General features: G+C 41.1%; 1 protein-coding gene across 2 annotated transcripts in view; it reads left to right on the top strand.

The window, feature by feature from the left end:
- The window catches only part of MID1 (midline 1), a 264,289-nt gene that overhangs the window by 79,569 nt on the left and 165,006 nt on the right, over window positions 1-19,714 (top strand). The gene's annotated exons all lie outside the window — the stretch shown is intronic.

The following is a 19,714-nucleotide window of genomic DNA, read 5'->3' as shown; positions in this document are numbered from 1 at the left end:
ACCCACAGAAGAAGCCACTGAATTTTTAACTTCAGAGTTTTTAACCTACTATCTTAAAACTGTCAACACTTTCTTTTCACTTGGCCTTGACTTCTGAGCATCCAGAAAGACCTGGGTGTTAGGTTTGAAAAACAAAATGCCTTCTCAGCCTCAAGCCCTACACTGTCACACGCTTTAGTTTAGTCATGTTGGCATCCCATGTACAGCTATGGAATAGGATATGTGCAGTCGTTTGGAGAAAAGACACTCCTAAGCAGCTAAGCAAGGTAGGCAGAGTTTTCCAGCAGCTTCTTTAGGGCGACCCGTGCTGCTAGAGCAAAGACATCCAAGCTGGCTCTGTCTCTGCTCACTCAGGACTCGGGGGTGTGCGGTGCAGCACAGTACCTGAGCTGACAAATCATGTGGGAGCTTAAATTCAGAAGCAATATTGTCCCATTTAGCTTGAGCAAAGTACAGGCTAGTGAGTGCTTCCAAGATATCGGACTGCTCCTATCTAGCTTCTTGCCATGACCTGGGTAAATCTTCCCTGGGCTATCTTAATTGAAGTCCCCAGTAGCTTTGACAGCAAGCTACAGGTATCAAGCTCCATGGTGCAGTGAAGACCTGCCATACAGATCCCAATCATACGGAAAATGCTGAGCCAGCAGATTCTTCTGTAACGCTCATTGCAAGATTTGGGGTAGCTGGGATGATGCAAGAGTTGATTAAGTCACTCGAGCCCAAATAATGTTAAATTTTGAAGGGGAAAGAGTCACTTAGTGCCTGGATACAATGTATTTAGCCTGGTGTTCCCGACACCAGCAACTGCACAATTTTTAGAATTTGTGGCTTCTGATTATCTGTTTCTGCTGCAACGTGAGAGTCGCATGTGCCTGTAATTTCCCCTCTAAATCACTCTGTGAGTAAGCGCTTTTGTGGTGACTGCATAGCTCTGCTTGGAACAGTCTGAATTCATATTATTGACATCAGGGTTGGATTTATCTGATTATATTTCCTTAACTGTTTAATTTGTTAAAGCATTTAATAGAACATTTCTGGAATGATGTACTCAATATTTTCACCATAAAAATGAGCAGCAACATGTGTATCTGTCTGCTGCTGTGTTTGAAGTGGTAGGATTTGCTCTTGGGCAGTGCCAGGAACTTGCTGCTTTTGTAGTTTGGGTGGAATAATTTGGATGCAATCACAGATTTTCTTGCTGATTATTCTCTGCCTTACAGTAAGCAGGATTATGGGAGGTGCCTTTAAGTAATGATTGTAATAATAGGATATTATATACCTACAAGCAGCCATGCACACATGCATGTGCTACATTTACACTTTTTATATCTGATTTTTTTTAACAGCTTTACAGTAATTGCTTAGTTGAACTGCCTCCTTTATTTGTTTTTGGGTTTATATATATATATATATATCTATCTCTCTGCTAAGATATCCTTCCTGCTGTTCCCCTTTTTAGGTGGAGGTGAGGGCTATCAATACTGCTGATGTGGGACCTAGGGTTTTTAACCATGTAGTGACCGGGGCCCATTTTGCCTCCTTAAGTCATACAAGGCTCCCTATTAATCTGTAGCTTTGCACTTTGGTGTTGCAGTGGAAGCTAAAGAAGAAATAATAAGAAGAAGTACGATAAGAAGCCCCAGAGCTTCTAAACTATAGTGTTTTAGCTAGAGTTAAGGGAACATTTGCCTTCCTTTTCGGATCATGCCAGCAGAGTCACAGGCAAAGGTCATCTCATGAAAGACAAAGTGGAGCGGGGTCAGGGTGCTCCTCCATGGGGAAGCGCTGGGAGAAAGGGAAAAGCTGGAAAGGAGAGCCAAGGCAAGACCTATGGGAAAAGGGACTTGTGGCTGCTCCAGCTGCTGAGGGAAGGGGCATGAAGGGCTGAGATGCAGGAGCCTGCTGGCAAGGAGCAGCCTCCCCTGGGCCCTCTCCGCTCCCGGGGGGCACCCACCGGCACCCACCACCTCTTGGCAAAGCGGCAAGCTTGCCTGCCCCCAGCAGTCCGGCGCTTCCCTTGCCTGCGCCTAGAGCCAGCTGGCCTGGCTCATACGGTCTGTGCAATACTGACGAAAAAGGGAAGAATAGAAACCCCAGAACTGTATGCAGAAGCATTCGCCAATGTTCGGATGCAGGGTAAGTCAGGAGGGCAGGTTATGAATGTCTTAATTAAAATGCTAGTAATGATGACTGTACCATTAACATTTTTTTTTAAAAAGGTAATGTACAGGTGAGCAATGTGGTTAGTGCCTTATTGATAGCTGCGCTTCCAAACAGCAGACAGGTGTGGGGAACGGGTAGTTTGTAGGTTGTCTTCAGAAACCAAGATTTCTGTAGTCCCTTCCGCTTAAAGACACTGCAAAGCCTGAGCTAAAGCTGATGAATGACATGGAGTCAGAAGGCTCTTTAAAGCAACAGGTATTTAACTTGAAAGTCAGTGTATTTTGCATAACCTCCTCTGCATCTGCCTTGCAGAGGAAGGGAGCTTGCAGCAGCCTTTCTAGCTGTAGCAGGACGTATTTCCCCCCCGGGGAGCTCCTTGCCTAGGCTCGCATGAGCACAAGGAGGAGACTTTTCTTACCTGCAGAGGATGGCTAGCTTTCAAAAAGCATTAACCTCCTACCAGGCTCCACCTCTTTCACAATCATAATATTTTAGCTTAAAAATCATAACATGTTAAAGACAATTTTGCATTCCTTTTCTCTAGCCTCTGGCTTTAAAATTGTGGGGTTATATTCAGGTCAGACTGTCAGCTCGCTCTCTGCAACAGTCTAAAGGCTAAATCCCTTTTAAAAAAGAAAATAAATCTTCAGTTCTCACATAATGACTTGGTATCTGGAACTGAGGCTTCACAGAAAAGATCAAATAGCCTGAGCCTTGTGACAGAACTGTAAGAAATGGCAACTCCTCATTATCCCATAGAGTAACGTCTGAGTTATGGTATTAAAATGGACCAAAAGGACCCCTTCAGTCTTTGAATGTTCCCCGAGACAGATGACCAAGGATATAGTCCTGTGACAGGAGCTGGTACTGCTTCCATGCTGTGTGCGTCGGTGATTGTCACTTGTGCTCCGGCCTCTTACGTTGTTATAGCTGCTCACTCAAGTGTTACATGGAGTTACACTGGGTGGTTGCGGCATGCAAAGTGGTAACGAGACGTGGGATACTGTGCAAAAGTTAATGACTCTTTGGCGCAGATGGGCCCGAAAGTGGTTATGAGCGGCTGCTGGATGTTAAACCCCTAGAAAGTTTGAGAAGAGCAGAGGTGGAGGGACTATACAGAGAACAGCTCGTTCTCCCTTGACGATCTTTCTCTAAAAAGAGAGCAGGATTCTTGTCCCCTTCGGACCCAACCATGAGCTCATCTCAGCCTGCACACCCTTCTCCAACAGCTGCAGCTGTGTTACAGCAGCCTCTGTGCCTGTGCTAATGGGATAAAAGCATTTCCATGTGCTCTTTTCATTTGGAGACCATACACCCCTCCCCACAGCCTCCAGTGTATCCTTGTTCCCTTGAAATGGATTCAAGTATTAAAGCCTGTTAAGCTTAATTATCACTAAAAGTCTGGGAGGAAACAAAATCTTATGGCCGCTTTACGCTGTTTCAAGATAGGTATGTATAAATCACAAATGTGCAATCACTTATGGGAAATTCAGAAGCCAGCAGAAAGCAGTAATACATACCGAAGAGAGTGATCGTAAAAATCGCACGGCCTTCTCAACCACGTGTGTAAGGTTTTGCAGTTCCTGGCCTGGCGAATATCGCTCCTTGGTGGGGGCCTCTCATGTTCAGGACCTGCGCAGGACAAAGTCGCAGCCACAGGTTGCAGTGTGGTGACGTGCCAGAGGTACCACCTGCCTTTCCAGGCTTTCATGAACAAGCCCATGAACAAGTAGATTGCTACTGGGACAACTTTGTGCTTTATCCTGAAAATTGTTAAGTCCCTGTGATTTCAAATGAAGGGGAAGAGCTTGCCTTCAGCCCTTGTACCAACCATGTGCAAAACAAAATTTTATTCGGAGAGATTTTTTTGCTTGTGAGAGTATAGAATGAGGCACACATGGGAAAGTTTTCCCCGTTATAGATACCCTCACTATCCCTCTGCTATGCTTCTCCCAACACAGGGATTTCTGATTTTGGGGAAATACTGCATTATGCATGGACAGTGGATCAGCCAGTGGACATCTACTCTTTGATTTGAATGGAGCTCTGTATATAGATGCAGATTTAACAAGGCTGTCTCTACTCTTCCCCACTCCCCCTCCTTTTTCTAATACAGAAGTTATTGCTTTCATTAAGTTATGCTGTAGCAAAACAGCACCATAACAAAAACCAAATCATTCAGGCTACATTGAGGGGCAGTGCAAAGAAAACAGTACTGGTAGGTAGCTGTTCTTATGGAGGGGATGAAGAAAGAAGTGTATTTCCTTCTTCAATTGTTGGGCTGACTTTAAATCAAAGTACACAGGAAATCTCAGTTTAAAATTTAACATCGTTCTCTCTTCTCCCATTAGAGTAGTCATGATGACATCTGGCAGCCACAGCAGCAGCAGGCAAGCTCCACTATCATTTTTGGTTTTTTTAAAGTATTTATGTCTGTTGAGAAGCAACAACCCAATCAAAACAGAAACAGTGGCTTTCAGTTTTGCACATGTGCTACATGCTTCTTAACATTGTCTTTTTTTAATAACGAACTATTTCAGTTTTCTTCTGATGCGTAATCACATTACTGTTTCTTCTTGTATAAAATTTTCCTGTAAAAGTTTAAAGCCTCATGTTTCTCCTGGAAAGGCCTCCAGTCTTTCTGTTTCTAAAGACCTTTTTTTTTGATCTTTAACTTCATACCACACAGGAAAAAAAGCCATTACTAACAGATCAGGGAGGTGGTATAAAATGTTTCTTGGAAGGGGATGTAAAAAAGCATACATCATGTTTTGTGGAGGATGCTGCACCTAGTATTGTGGTTGGAAGAGATGAATCACTGTTTTTTCACCTGGAGATGGGACTGTTTGCTAATGCCTGTTGACAATGTGCATTGATGATGCTTGTCCTCTAGGCTGAGCTCTAGCAAACGCTGATAAATTCCAGACTCTAATCAAATCTTTCAGAAACATTAACATTTGCGAAATAAACATCTTTTCCTCTTCTCTGTTGCATGTAATGGATGTTTTTAGCGTTGTTTGGAGTCCTTCTACAAAGCATAACAGATGTCCGCTGCTTTTAATGAAATAATTATATTACCTAACCCTTTCCTTGGGAAAGAAAAGGTTTGGGCTTGATTTTTCACTGTCTTACCTCTTGATTTCTGTGAAGTGTCTTGCATCTGTCACTGGTATTTTCTATTAATGAAGCTGATGATAAAGATAAGAGGAAAGTTTTGGTTGAAAAATCTATTGCCAGTTTTAAATGAAAGAACGGTTCCTTCTCTTGGTATTGCTTTTCGGTTTGGTCACCCTCTCTGGTCATAAAATGTAAAAGGGAAAGCTCAATCCAAAGTCTGTGAAAAAGCATAGAGCTGTTAAGAGCCAACTATGAGACTGATGTGGTAGACCTACACCGCTCTCAGAGGCAGATCTTGGGAGTGCTCAGAAACCTGTTGACACAATTGCTTAAAGAATTTTGTGTCAATACCCTCTGGGTGTCGTCTTTGCATATTCTTAGTGACATGCTAAGTCAGTTAGCTGAACATTATTGAGGTATTACACTGGTAGACACACTTAGGTGTGCAAGGAGCCATATGCGGTGGAAATTGGCCTCTAAAATAGGTTGGGTTCAAGCGCCCGGGTCCAGTGTTTGTACAGAGATGCAGCCTTGAAAACTGCCTGCTGGTGAGGTTAGTCTCCTCTCTGAAATACATGGTTGTCCTGCTGAGAACCCAAGCTCGCTATCAAAACGGACACGCTGGGAGCATACTGGCAAGATGGAGTCTTTCTGCAGCACGCTCCCGCGTGTGCATGTGAATGGCAGAGTGAGAACAGAGACTCCTCAGATTCAGAATATACTTGATTCCTAAACATTTCAAGAAACTATTTGGCCTTTGACATTGATGACATACCATAGATTGCTAATAATAGCATGCCTGAACTTTTGTTAGAAAAATAAGCACATCCCTCAGTAATTCCCACACTCGTAGGTTAAATCACCACAATATCGTATTAATGCCAGGGCTGATGAAATACAGAGAAATAGTTAAACCTCAGCTGAATAAAATTTGTTCTCCTTTGAGGGGGGTCTTTTTTATGAGGCTGAAAAGAAGAACAATAAGATGTCGGCTAGTCATTGTCAGCACCACTGCTCTTGGACACAGATAGGGGTGACAGGATGCTCTTCTTGTCCCACCCTCTTCACAAGTGTCAAGATCTTGCACAAAGCTGCTGATGTTCTGCTGAATTATTATGGCAAATGCAGTTTCATTAACTGCCCCTAAAATAAAGGAAGCATGAGTAAGAGGAAGAATTCACTGAGTTAAGACAGAGGAATTCCTGGAAGGAAATACTATGAATAGACAAGCTTGGAGAGGAAGCTCAGTCTGAAGGTTAGGTTGTATTGCTTTTGTTTGGTTTTTGTAAGATGAATAAAATCTATCTCCAAGAGGAGTTCAGCTTGGATATTAATTCTAGGTCTGCATGTTTTCTGAGCACAGAGATAGGCACTCAGCCTGTTCACACCCACAAATAGTATGAAACTGATTATTCATAAAGGGGGAGACAGTGGGATTTATGCCAAAGTTCCCGAATATTTACTATTCATGCATCTAGAAGGAAATGAGTGACAGAAATCTGTGAGTGCAGGCTGGGATAAAAGTTCATTTCATTATGAGGAGACCTGGTTTTGCATGAATCTTGGAGGATTTAGTAGTTAACGGAATAATATTGTTTCCACAGAGTCATTATATAAAAGATAGCTGCCCTGGTACTGAAGTAATTTCTCACCTGTCTGGACATGATATTCAAAACTCTGTTGTTTGTTTGATACAAAAATTCAATGTTTGGGTAACCTCTTCTGAAGGCAAACAAAAAGTATGTGTTAAATCAAGAACGACAGAAAGAATATGAAAATGAGCAAGACGGATTGATATCCACATACTTTAAGTGGACTGGTTTGAGTTATCCTGAGGTTTACTTGCTGGTGTTTTTATCCCCTTTATGCTGACTATCAGGATATCCTGTTGCTATAGGCTAATGTGGAATGCACTCTGCTTTAATGGTCAGAGTTCGGTGGTTTCATCGTATTTTCACAAGCAGAAAGCTGGTCCTTAACAAAAATTTTTTTGTCCCAAGGGGCTAGGCATATGCTGGGAAGAAAACGTATCACAAATTTCAAGTATGCAAACTCTTGTGGGCTTTTAAGACTGTAACTACAGAGAAATTACAGCGTAAAGACTTCACGGTGGTAGTAGTGCTGGGGCGTAAAGTGTAATACTTACAATACTTTCATAAAGTGTGTGCTGCTGGTGTGGACTAATAGTGTACTTCCTCTACAATCGTTCAAACTAGGAGAAAAATAGTTGGCATTTTGAACTTATGCTGCCTTCTTTTTGCATGTAGAAAACAGCTTTATGCATTAGAAAGGTTTAGAAGCAGAGTTCACGTTACATCTCAGGAGCAAGAGGAAGGTATTTTACACTGTTATAGATGGCATTATCAGCAAGAATCGATAGAACTGCCTGCTCTATATGGGTTTTAAAATTTATTTTAACATTGCTAAATTTGGATCTGAAGCTCAGCTGAGAAGCCACCGAAACTACAGTACTTTAGCTTTTCCCTCCAAAGAGAAAATTTTTGCAGTTCCTACAAGAAACCGGTGTCATGGCTGCCTTGAAGGGAGCCCGCCGAGAGTTCCCGTTTCTGTCTGAGCCACTTGACATCCAAGCTTGCAAATTGTCCTCAGTTATGTGGGGAGAGGAGGCGGTGGCGGCCGCCCGGGGCTGCTCTGCGACCGGCCACAGGGCTGGCTCAGCATTGCTCAGCCTCCGTCTTGGGCTTCCCGGTCAGCCTGTGCTCTCTGGTTTGTTCTGTCTGCTACCGCTTAAATGGAATTGAGTACGTCAATAAATAACCATTGAAAATTCAATCCCAAACCAACTCCCTGCTACCGCAGACTTTCCCCGCCCCCCCCCCCCCGCTTAGTTGATATGAGAAAAGTTTTGGGGGGTTGTTTTCCGGAGCAGTGTCCCTTTGTGATCTTCTGATAGCTTTTTCAGTTTTTGTGTATTCATGAGTTTGGTATTCATGAGTTTGTTACTCTATTTTAACATAGTTGTGCATATTTGTGCAGAAGACTTATAGTTCTTTCTTTTCCCACTTCTTTTCTGTCTCATCATTTATCACCCCATCCCCTTTTTCATGCTTATTTCTACAATCATCACTTATTCTGTAAAGTGCCCTAACTACCTAAATACTGAAACCAGTGACAGAACCCTTATGATAGATGATAGATATCTTGGTAAACAGAGGGTTAGCTGTAGGTTTGGGAACAGATTTCCTTAAAACTGCTAAGCCTTGGTGGCCAACTTCACCATCAGCTTCAAACTTCGCAAGTCAGGTTGGTGTGTGCTGAGGAACGAGGAGGCAACAAAAGACATTCTTGCACTTCAGAAAGGAGCCCAAGTACAGACTGAGTATGGATGAGTTATTTTGTGGATAACAAAAGTGGTGATTGTAGAACAAACATGACAATTTTACAGCAGAAAAATGTTTCTTGCTGAATGCTTATTATTGTATTTGCAGATCGACTTCATATGTACCACATGTGCTTATTGTTGTTGCATTGTGATTTCAAGCTTTTATGAAGTGATAAGCCACATATTAATAGTTTTAACAGAAGGTGCTCCAGTTGTTAACATGGTAACACCTTGCAAGAACAATATGTTATGTCCATTTTTGATTCTAGAAATATGCAACATTCTGCGCTTCGAAATACATAACGTAAGTGCCTAGTTAGTGCTTAGATCTGCTCAATATATTATCTTCCACAAATTCCTACCCTGTTGCTCAGTCCTGCTATAAAAATTTGCTGCCTCAGACTGCAAAATAATAATTCATTTCCCAGGAATCTCTTTAGGTACAAGCTGTGAAAGCAGATCTGGAAGTTGCAAGCACATTTGCTCTTGCTTAATCTTACTCAAAACTGAACACTAGTATAGTTAACAGGTGTTCAAATACATCTAAGTTATTACCCTAGCTTGGAGGAATCTTTTTTTTTTTTTTCCTTATCACAATCAGGTTATCAGTGGCGTATAGATGAAATCCTAGTCACATTCAGCTCAGTAAAAATTGTGCCATTACTACTGTAAATGAGTTTCATAGTAGTAGGATTCCACCCTATGACTGCAGCAGCTGATCTCAATGAAAATTTTCCAAATAAGGCACCAGGTATATAATGGACACATTGGTCCAAAGAAAGCCAAACAGTGGTGTTTTGATAATAATAAAAATTAGGGAACTTTATAATTGTTTACATTCTGGATATCTGAATAAACAAGATAAAATTAAATGAAGTTAGCATGTTAAAACTTTCCTTTAGTTGCATCATGACGGGGACAGACAAGGATAAAAATACCAAATTTGATGTCTTTACAGGAAGTCCTTTCAACCTGCCTTTCTGGGTAGGCAGTACATGAAAGCGTTTGCCCATGAGAAACATCTTATAAAACTGTCATGATTTGATGTGACACATTTTTCTCCCAATTTCCATGCCTGATAATAGACTTCCTAAATACCACCTTCGGGTCCATTGGCAAAAAAGTAACCCATCTGAAAGAAACATTGGACCAAATGTTGGTGATGGGACAATCTCGGGGCTGCGTCTGAATGTGAGACAAAGGGTTTAGGCCATTAAAAGCTATATGGTCTATTGCCATGCTAATGTTGAGTTCTTTGTGTAGTGTGGGCTTGTTGCCTCGTAAACACGTTTCCATGACTCATTAAATCCTCTGAAATAAAAGCTCTCACAATTCCAGTACAGCGGAGCAGTCATTTTTCGATTTAATTATAAACAGGCTACATAATGAGCTACCTAACTTGTCCCCTTTACTGAAGGAGAAGAATGGTTAGTGACCTTTCCTTTCTCTAAACAGTACCAAAATCCACTTTATTTGCAAGATGAAGGAGTGGAAAGTCCTTCACAAAATAAAAGGAGTGCGTAAGCAAATGCCAGCTGGGCGACTAATATTTTACATAACAAGTAAGAATATATATTTTGTGAACCAATTTAGTATTCAGCTTAAGAGAATACAGTAACCATAGCAACCCCTTATCACCTGTTTGAGACACTGCAACATCTTAATGAAATGTGCACCAAATGCCCTGCTAATATTTGTAAAATGCTGATGGTATTATCTCTTGGAGAGACCTACCCTGAAAGGCAAACATGTAAAAATGCTTGAGATTCGTGATTCCCCTGTCTACTATCTGCTACTTTGTTTATATATATGGGTTTTATTTATCAAAAGTGAAAGATTAATGGGTGCAAGGAGTCAGTGGAGGGAGCAGTGTGGTGGACACACATCACTCTTCGCCCACAGCGTGCCTATAATAACCGCCCTCAGTTAAGTGCTCTGAAGGCTTTAGTGGTTTGTGGTGGCCAAACAGAGGCAACATAAAGGGAGAGGTTTCCCAAGAGGGTTGAACATGGGATCTCACAGGAAGGCACCCAAAAATAACTAGGTAAGCACAGATCCCTCCCCTGAAGCAGTTATCAATTTACAGAGACAGTTGTGCCATTTATTTTATTTGCAGGCTTCTGAATCACATCAAGCTGTAACAACAATGATCTTTCTGGCTGTAGTGACAGCTTCTGCCATTTTAGCCTTTGCATTTCAGGTGCTCCCCCTTCCTTCTCAGCTTCCAAGCTGCAACTGGTCAGACCTTTACACTTCTGAAGTCTAAAATGTGGGTAGGGCAGGTGAATTTTTCTGCTGTGTTACTTCTGTGCCCCACAGCCCTAAAGCTAAGGACACTGGGATGGCCTGCAGAGCTCCCCCGCTGAAGTGTCATCATCTTTTCCCAAAGGACTCTGTGCTTTGTACTTTTTTTGTGGTGGACTTTATTTTCCCAGTCTATAAACTACTTAGAGAAGCAGGTGGTTATCATTTATCTGACGATTGCAGTGAATTCAGAGTTCCTTTGATAAAAGATATATGGAAACTGCATTTAAATCATGAAAGTCTTCAATTTCAAATCCTCTGTATGATTCTTCTTTCTCTCTTACTTCATTGTGAAGTGTTGTATACTGTGTATATATACTTCCACTCCTGAGTATGCATGTAGAAGGAGGGTAGAGAAATCAACGGTTACCAAGTGATTTGGTAATCAGGCACAATTCAGGCTAATTCCGCTGTATGTGCTGAGGCATCTTTATGTCTAATTTTGGTCTGCAGCACCATGTAGTACCAAGCCCTTCACTCTTAATTGCAGGCGGTAGATGGGAAACTGAGAGCGCTGAAAGCGTGGGTGGCTGGAGCTGACGGGATTATCAAGGCATCGCTCCCTATTCCCATTCCCATAAAGGACCTTCTTGGTGCCCAGGAGGTGTGGAAAAGGCCTCTATGAAATGGGAGTTAAGGACCTTTGGATATCATTGCAGTTTCATAGTATATTACAGCAAAATACAAGCTAAGGAAGATGCTGGCATAAGAGGGAGAGAGAGTATGAGCATATGTGACAAAGTGTGGCCCTAGGGATCAAAATCGACATGAAATAGCTTAGAAAGGCATGCATTAACCTTCACTGCTGGGGTAATGTGCAGTAGCAGCTACTTCTATACTTTTTTTTCCTGCTGTTGGTGCAAAATAATGATGTTGGAGAGTGTGTTGCGGGCAGGGGCTAGAATGGTTGGATGTCCCTGTAAAAAAACCACGTGTACTCACGAATACTTGCGATATCTGCAAATTTCAGCATTGAAGTGACAAATGGGGACTAATAATAAACCGTGGAAGTAAGAGATGCAAAAATTAAAGCCTAGTGGTGAGCATTTTATTTTTGTGCAGGCCTTCGTATTCCAAGTCTTACCCGAACCAGATTTTCTGAGTTACTGGATCTTCATGAAAAAGTTTAATACCAACTATGAAAATATAGTTTTCATGGACCAGTCTGGTTTTTTATTTTAGTGCTTTTTATAAGAGTAGCTTATAAAATGAGAATCAAAGGATTGGATTATAAAACTGGTTTGCCTGGAACCTGGAGAAGTACATTATCTTTGCAGTCGTTGTCTTTTATTGCCAGTGCCACTTAACAAAAATGGAGGCCTGAAGAGGGGACACATCTGGAAATGTGAGCTAAATAAAGTAAAAATTCTTTTGGAAACTGGTAAACCTACACTATATATGTCTGTAATTAAAAGGAATGAGGTACAGTGGGTCATAAAAGTACCATCTGAAAACAGTTTAGAGGTTAAAAAAGGGCTACTTGGCACAGATCGAAGGGTGAGACCTGACCAGACCAGTCCTCCCAGGGCAGTACTCCCAATGGGCCTATTTATAAGTGTACTGTTTCAAACCCCTCCTTAGCTGGTGTACACATAAATAATTTTAAGCAATGCTCCTGGTGAGAAAAAGCACTAATGCAATAGGGAGGACTCTCTGAAACTGTCTCTTATTTTACTGCTGTGACTAATGCTTTGTGATATCTGCCCACATCCTTGAATTACTTGATTTAAAATTCTCTGGTAAGAAGATTCTTTTGATTTTCTTCTAAATTCTTTGTCTGTTTTTCTCATTTGAAATTAGAAGAACGTGATTTTTGTGTGTGTGTGTAAAACTTCCCACATAGATGTATTACATATTCAGTACCAAGGGCCTCGCTGAAGCAGTGGGAAGGGATAGTAATTTGATATTTCATAGGTAATCTGACCTTGACGGTAACCCCAGTGAACTCCAGAAGCTTATGAGTCAAATCATGAGTCACATATGTTAGCAAATTCTCAGTTGTATGAAGAGGTTTTCCTGGGCAGAGTCTAAGGACTTCAGGTTTGGGTTTAGGCTTTTTGTTGTCATTCCCCAGCCTACCCCCCGCAAACCTCACCTCACCACAAATGTTGCAAAATATTTCGCTCAGTTGTAGAGAAGACAAGAGTTGAGTTCGTTCTTTTTAGCGGAGAAAGCCCAAGCATACACATTCATTTTTACTTGAAGAATTTGAATATATTTCTCTTATACATTCACGCACATGTGTACACACACACAATTTTCTAGAAATAATTTCAGTAGTCTACTTGTATTGTCTGATTAATACTGTCTTTCCCATTCTGGCTACCTATATTTAGCCCAGAAACTTGTAGTCATACCTACAAAGATTAGTCTTTTTGTGTCTTTCATTCCTGCTTATGGAAGAGCCTGTGCTGCCCTGATTACAATAAGGTTTAAAGATGGTTTAGTATTTATAGATTTATTCTCTCCTTTATTACCCTCAGGAAAATAAGGGCAGCTTCAATACACAGTTTGAGAATTAAAATGGAGGAGATGAAATGCCTTGCCCATGGACACACAAGCAGTTCACAGGTTGCAGTTTGTATTACTATTGTTTAAGATACAATCCTGAGTCGCTTTACTTGACAAGGTTTCCATGTGACCCTGTTGCTGTATAGCTGACAGACAGGTAACTTTTCTATCCCCTCTCCCAAGAGGTTGTTTCTTTCACAGAAGCCCTTTTTCCATGTGGCACGCAGCTGGCGTGGGTAGCCGGAGCACTGGAGAGAAGAGATAAATGAGAATTCTCTACGGGAATATTCCTGGGGAGGTTCAACTGCAAAAAGTAATTTTCTCATGAAATTAGGTTACATGAGAAAATGTAGATTGACAAATTTTTCTGCCTAGAATAATGAGACAAAAGCTTTTAGTCTGATTTGAACTTTTAGACAACCTCAGCTCTGTTGATCTGAGCTGAAACATCTGATTTCAAGTCAGTGAAATACTGGTTGGTTGTCCCTCCAGTGGCAGTTTGCTTCCTGGGATTTGTAGAGAGATGCCTGATCTCCTTTTTTACCTCAGTGTGACCAAAGCTGTGTAGTGTCGTTCCAGGGAAATACACCAGAACCTTGAAATATCAAATGTCTTCTGAGAACAAGAAATGTGGAGAAGAAAAAATGGTGCAGAAATATTCCAGTTTTTCTTGTTAATGGCTTGCCTCAGCTGGGGGGTTAAAAAGATACTAAAATGCCAGCATTTCTTCTGTCTTGGAAAGTTTTGCAACACAGAGTAGATCTCTCTATAATATTTCCTGGACATGGCATAGTCCTGACAGTGCTTAGAGTTTCTCACTTCTGGCACAGACTTCTGCATGACATATGATATGTCTAACCTGCTGTGTGCAGGTTGAAGAAAAACTCTCTTTTAGAGCAGAATGGCTTAATTGTGAGAATGTTACGCATTTTTTGGTAAAACTGTGGTTAGGGGGGTTCGTTTGGAAAGGAAGGATTTGCATGGTTTGATGGTCTAGGCTAACATGCAGATAATGGGAATTTGAGAAAGGCACCTTCTTGCTTCAGGTGACAATTTATCAGTTTAGGTTTTAACTTGTTTCAGTGAAATTGTGGCCAGATGACTCTTCATCCAATCTGTGTGATCATATGTTTGGATATAACTCCTGGAAAACCAGAATGGTTTTGACAGCTACTGTTTGATGTTTCGCTGTAAAAGGCATATGTCATACAACTTTTGCTATTTGCCTCAATCTTTATGTGCTTAGCTTGAGTCATTGCATGAGTGATTTTTGCAATCGGTCACTAAATAAGTAGTTGGTACAGAATGCAATGAAATAAAGTTGCTCTTTTTTTTCTATGCTAACAGCAGTTACAGAAACGTAAGGCAATTTATGTCTTGTTACTTTATCATTCTTGTTTTCATGGAGACTTCTTCAGGCTGGAATATTAAGAAAAAACTGGTGTCATTTAACTATTATCTATTACTTTTAAGAGTAATGAGGCGTAATTATCACTGAAGTATCAACTAATTAAAAAAACCCTAGGAAATAAAATGGAGAAACAACAGTTAGCTAATTATGTTTTCCATTTAATTCTGCATGTATATATACTGGAGAACAGATGTTTCAGAAACTCTGAAGCCTTATAGCATCCTTCTTTGTCAGTCTTTTTAACTTACTATACTTTCATATAATTTTGGAATAGGCTATCACAGGGTCTTCTTGTCACTAATTTATTACACGTGCATGTGGACCAACTTGTTCAGCCTAGCAGATCAAGTATCTGCCTCATAGCAGATGTGGTAAAATGAAATCCAGCAGATATTATTCTTTTGATTAAAATACCTTAATCAAAAAGTCTAGTCAGTGTTGTCATTAAGGCAAGTGCAGATGGATCGTTTTTTAACCACCTTTCTGTCTGCCTGAGCTGTGGATTACTTAGACTGCATAAGTGATGGAGGAAGACGTTGTCCTGAAGACATCTTCCCTTCTCTTGCCTGTGGCTGGTGCAGCCCCAAGTGAGGTCAGAGCAGTCTGGGGGATGCTGTAAATAACCAAGCGAGAATGAATGGTCATCTAAGGACCGCTCCACCAAGAGGACTACAGGATGCTCTGATCTTTCTCAGCTCTGCCTGTTTTAGTGATACCCTGCCAAAAGGCTGAGCCATCTTGCTTGAAAGGCAATGAATTTCCCAAGGGTCTGCCTTAAGGACATCTTTGTGCACTGTGGCTTTCAGTGGGTATTTGTAAATTTAAGGATGTCTGACATTGCTGGTCGTATTTTTAAACTTCTCTTGGAAAATGTGTGTGCATTTAAATACCCATGAGTCAGACACTCTGCCAGGGTAATTAGTTTATCTTCATTGCATTCACTGCAGAGATGCTGATAAAAGCAGTTAAGTACTGCCTTGTGAGATCCAGCCCTGTGCATTCTTATATTCACAAATATTAAGTATATATTTTAAAATCATTGTGTGACACTTTCACATCTTGAGAACAGTTTTTCTTACTAACACTATTTCGGAATTTTTTCGGTTTTTATACTGTCTTGTCAGAAAATTTTCTACATCTTGCAACCTCGTATTTTGTGCCAGTTCTTCTGGAGGTTATTTTTACATTCCAGTGTTGCCTTGACTTATATATTCTAGTGTTACTGGGGTTATTAAGTAGTATTTTGTATTCTGGACATCCTGCTCTTCCTGCGGGTGCCAATTTGAAACTGCCAAGGAGGGACTATAAAAACCATTACAAATGAATTTCAACACCAATAGTTCGGGTGTGAATATTACCTTTTCCTCTCAAAGTGCAACAGTTTAGCTGCTTGTTTAATTTAAAAAAGCATGTCTTTATTTTTATCCGTTGTCTATATTGCAAATTAAAGGCAATCTCTTTGTGATTGACTTCATACCTGATGATGTTGCTTTTTAAGCTAGGTTTGTTTCTTTCTAGCCTATGTGCTGGGTCATTTTTTTCCCTGCTGCAACTCTTTCATTCCTACCGTATAATCAGATCCTGGGGTCTGGTCTGTCTCTATTTGGCACAGCTCCGTAAGGAGACAGAGTGGTTCTTCTGTCTTTAGCGTATATTGAATTCTCTGGGCCCAGAAGGATTTCCATGGCAGCTGGAATTCAGCTAATGAAAGTCCTTTTCTGCACTTCCCATTCTGCGCTCCCCCTGCAGCTGGTGCAGACCTAGCTTGGTCTGGACTACATAAAATTGTGTTACACCAAAAAAACTCCAGTGACTGAGTAATGCCACATTAGGTTGCTTTGCATCTGCTCAACCAGTTCAAAACCGTTCCTGTGTCTAGTAATTGATTGTAAAGAATGAAGATAATTAAGGAAGGTTTACTTAACAAATCAGAATAAGCAAAAGGTTCAGATTTTGAAACAGTGCTAAATTTTTGGTATCAAGACTGTTGTCCTTGCCTTGCCACAACTTAAAACCTTCAAACTTGTCCACTGCATTGATAAGCACTGAACTAAGCCTCATCCCACTAAACTCAGCTGAACTTTTCCAGAATGAGAGCTGACATGGTGACAGAGAACACACAGCACCAAGTTTACTATGTTTTAGGAAAAATATGTGATATTTGTACATAATGTACAATTTGTAACTGGTATTACATGGTGGTGGGTTTTGCTGCATGTTTATAGGAAGTCTCAAAGCTTTTTGGCTAGTTCAGCCAGGTCAGGACACATGCTAAAATTACCTCTTTATCTTAAGTAGCAACAGGAGGCAGGATTGTGAGCTCTCACAAGTACCTGCTAGCTACTTTTGCCAGGTCAGGAGCAGAACAGCAGGGACCACAGTGAAGTTCTTGCTGGTCAATGCTGCTGGCAGTGGAAGGCCAGCTAATGTTATCCCGCCTTGCCTCTGCTTTAGTGAATGGGGCACCGTGGTGCTTGAGACACGAGGCTAGACGGAGGACTTGCGTGTCTGCCCTTTTTGCCTGGGAGGTGCTTGGTGTGTGATAAGGAGTGTGGCAGACACCTGCAGCGAGCAGCAAGGTCAGAGGTACTTCAGTACTTCTATGTCTGCTGGAGTCACTCATAACTCCAAGGGCAGATTAAACTGAGGTTTGATAAGGGCAATCTGACCATTAGTACTGATAACCAGAGTTGACAGAATGCAAAACTGCCAATGGTTTGGTGTACTTGTGGCCTTTTGTCTTTTAACTTGAACTAATTCCGTACGAATCCTCCAAAACTATCGGGCTCCCAACCATGCTTTTGGTGTCGCTTATACAGATCTTTGCTCCCAGCGATGCCTGAACTTATATATGGCACCACCTCCTCTGGCTGCCCTTACCTCTGCAGGTTCCCACTGGACAAACTGTAAAAGTTTCCTCCTTCAGGGACAGAATCTTCTTTCACTTCCCCAGAGACTGTATGACTTTCTCATGCACGCGCATACACTTGGGTTATAGATGCGAACCTGGATATTCAGAGGAAGGTGTAAAAAACAGCACTGGTCTTTTCTTGCATCCCAAGTGGCAATTCCTCTTCCTCATTTTGCTCTACTGTTGTGTCTTTGGACGCTGACTACCTCCAAAACCAATTTAGATGTGGACCCTCTTTTTTCCTCTCATGCCACTCAGAAGACCTTAAGAAGTTAAGTGCAGAACCTTTTTTGAATCCACCACATGCGATAGTACTGCTGCCGGGTGGGTTGATCACAAAGCACGTTCCTCAGAGGTGGAAAGTGAATGGTGGAATTAGAAGGGGGGCTGTCTACGACACTTGGTTATTTCAGTAAAAAAACATCCACACCCTACCCTGAACATGTGTCATTGACGAATTTTTTTTTAATGATTTTATGTTTTTGCTAAGACTAAAAATGAGTTTTCATCCTGTAGAACTAATGCATTTTTTGATGCCACATTCTGCTGAGTTTTCAGAAAAATGTAATTCCCATCCCATCCTGCAAGGAGTGCATGTTGTATATGAAAAGGTGTGCATTTCCAGAAAAGTTCTGCAACTGTTTTATCTTTATAATGTTGGAATTCTTACTGAATCTTTTGCTATGTTTCTGCATGAAACTCTGAAACTGTCCTCAGAATCCCCTTCTTAAAGCCCTGAAACCAAATACAAGGTATTGGGGTGAATCCTTTTATAATCCTTAGAATTTTCTAAGTTTTGCACCTTTTGCTAAATCACCTTCACTGGGGAAGTTTATCCCTAAGGCTCTAATTACTTCATAAAAGCATTTTTATGCTTCCTTTGAATGCATCCTGGAGAGGATTGTCCTAGATTTAACCACAGTAAAAGGTCTTCACATACCACATACTCATTTCAAGTGACACGTGTCCACTGAGCTATGTTTGGGGAACAGAGGACGAGCATTCCTATTAAGTGCTCTTAATGCACCTCGCTCTGCGCGTTGCAGCTGCTTCAAGCTGTTGTGCAAGTGTGCAGGACTAGACCGTCACTGGAGGATCACTAAGTTGTCTCCACGATGGCTAGTGTAAGTGGTTGGTCTTACCCTTATGCAATGCGCTATGTTGATCCCTGGAGAGACTTGGTTTCTGTTGTACATTAAAGCATATAACTGGATTCTTCCACCGGAGGGCATGGACCAGGCAAGAGCACAGACGGCCCTGGATAAAGTGCAATAGTGCTTTAAATCAAGTTTTCCCTCCATCCATGCCTTGCTTCTGAGCTGGACAGTGCCAATATTACACAAACTCCTTTCTTAGTTGCGCTTATGAGCAAAATTATTATTGTCTTTATATGGGAAAGCAAATGAATAAATTTTTCAGACCTTTTCTTCCTTTCCCTGTGACATACCCAGTGCTGGAGCTTATCATACGCTGAAAGGAAATATATTTCAGGAAGCCTTTAATTAAATTCCTGGCAGCACATCATTGTAATATTTTTTTTTTTTCTGCAGCTCAATTCAATAAGATTTCTTGTACTGATAGGAATTTTTCTGCATAGTGACTACTTTTCGCATTGATAGATAAAGCCCTTGCAGAAGCAAATCCATGATATTGGGGCTTTTCTTCAGACATCAGATTTGCCTGATTGTCCCCAGAGATCAAAAGGCAGATTTCCATTTAGAGCGGAACAGAGAGACTAACAGGCTTCTGAACTGATATTAAGTTAGAGGCAAAGAATCTGGAGAAGAGTGGGTGGTATGAGTTTGCAGGCTTGGTTTTTTGTTTGTTTGGTTGGGTTTTTTTACTGAAGAAATGTGTAACTCAAATAGCAATGGTACTTCAGATTTGGGATTTTTCATTTTGCCTTTTGTTTGTTTATTTTAATGAAAGCCACCAAGGGGCAGCAGATAGAAGC

The sequence above is a fragment of the Aquila chrysaetos genome, chromosome 23, assembly GCF_900496995.4.
Source record: "Aquila chrysaetos chrysaetos chromosome 23, bAquChr1.4, whole genome shotgun sequence".
Taxonomy (NCBI): domain Eukaryota; kingdom Metazoa; phylum Chordata; class Aves; order Accipitriformes; family Accipitridae; genus Aquila; species Aquila chrysaetos.
Note: the sequence above shows the minus strand (reverse complement) of the source record. Positions and strands in the feature narration are given on the sequence as shown.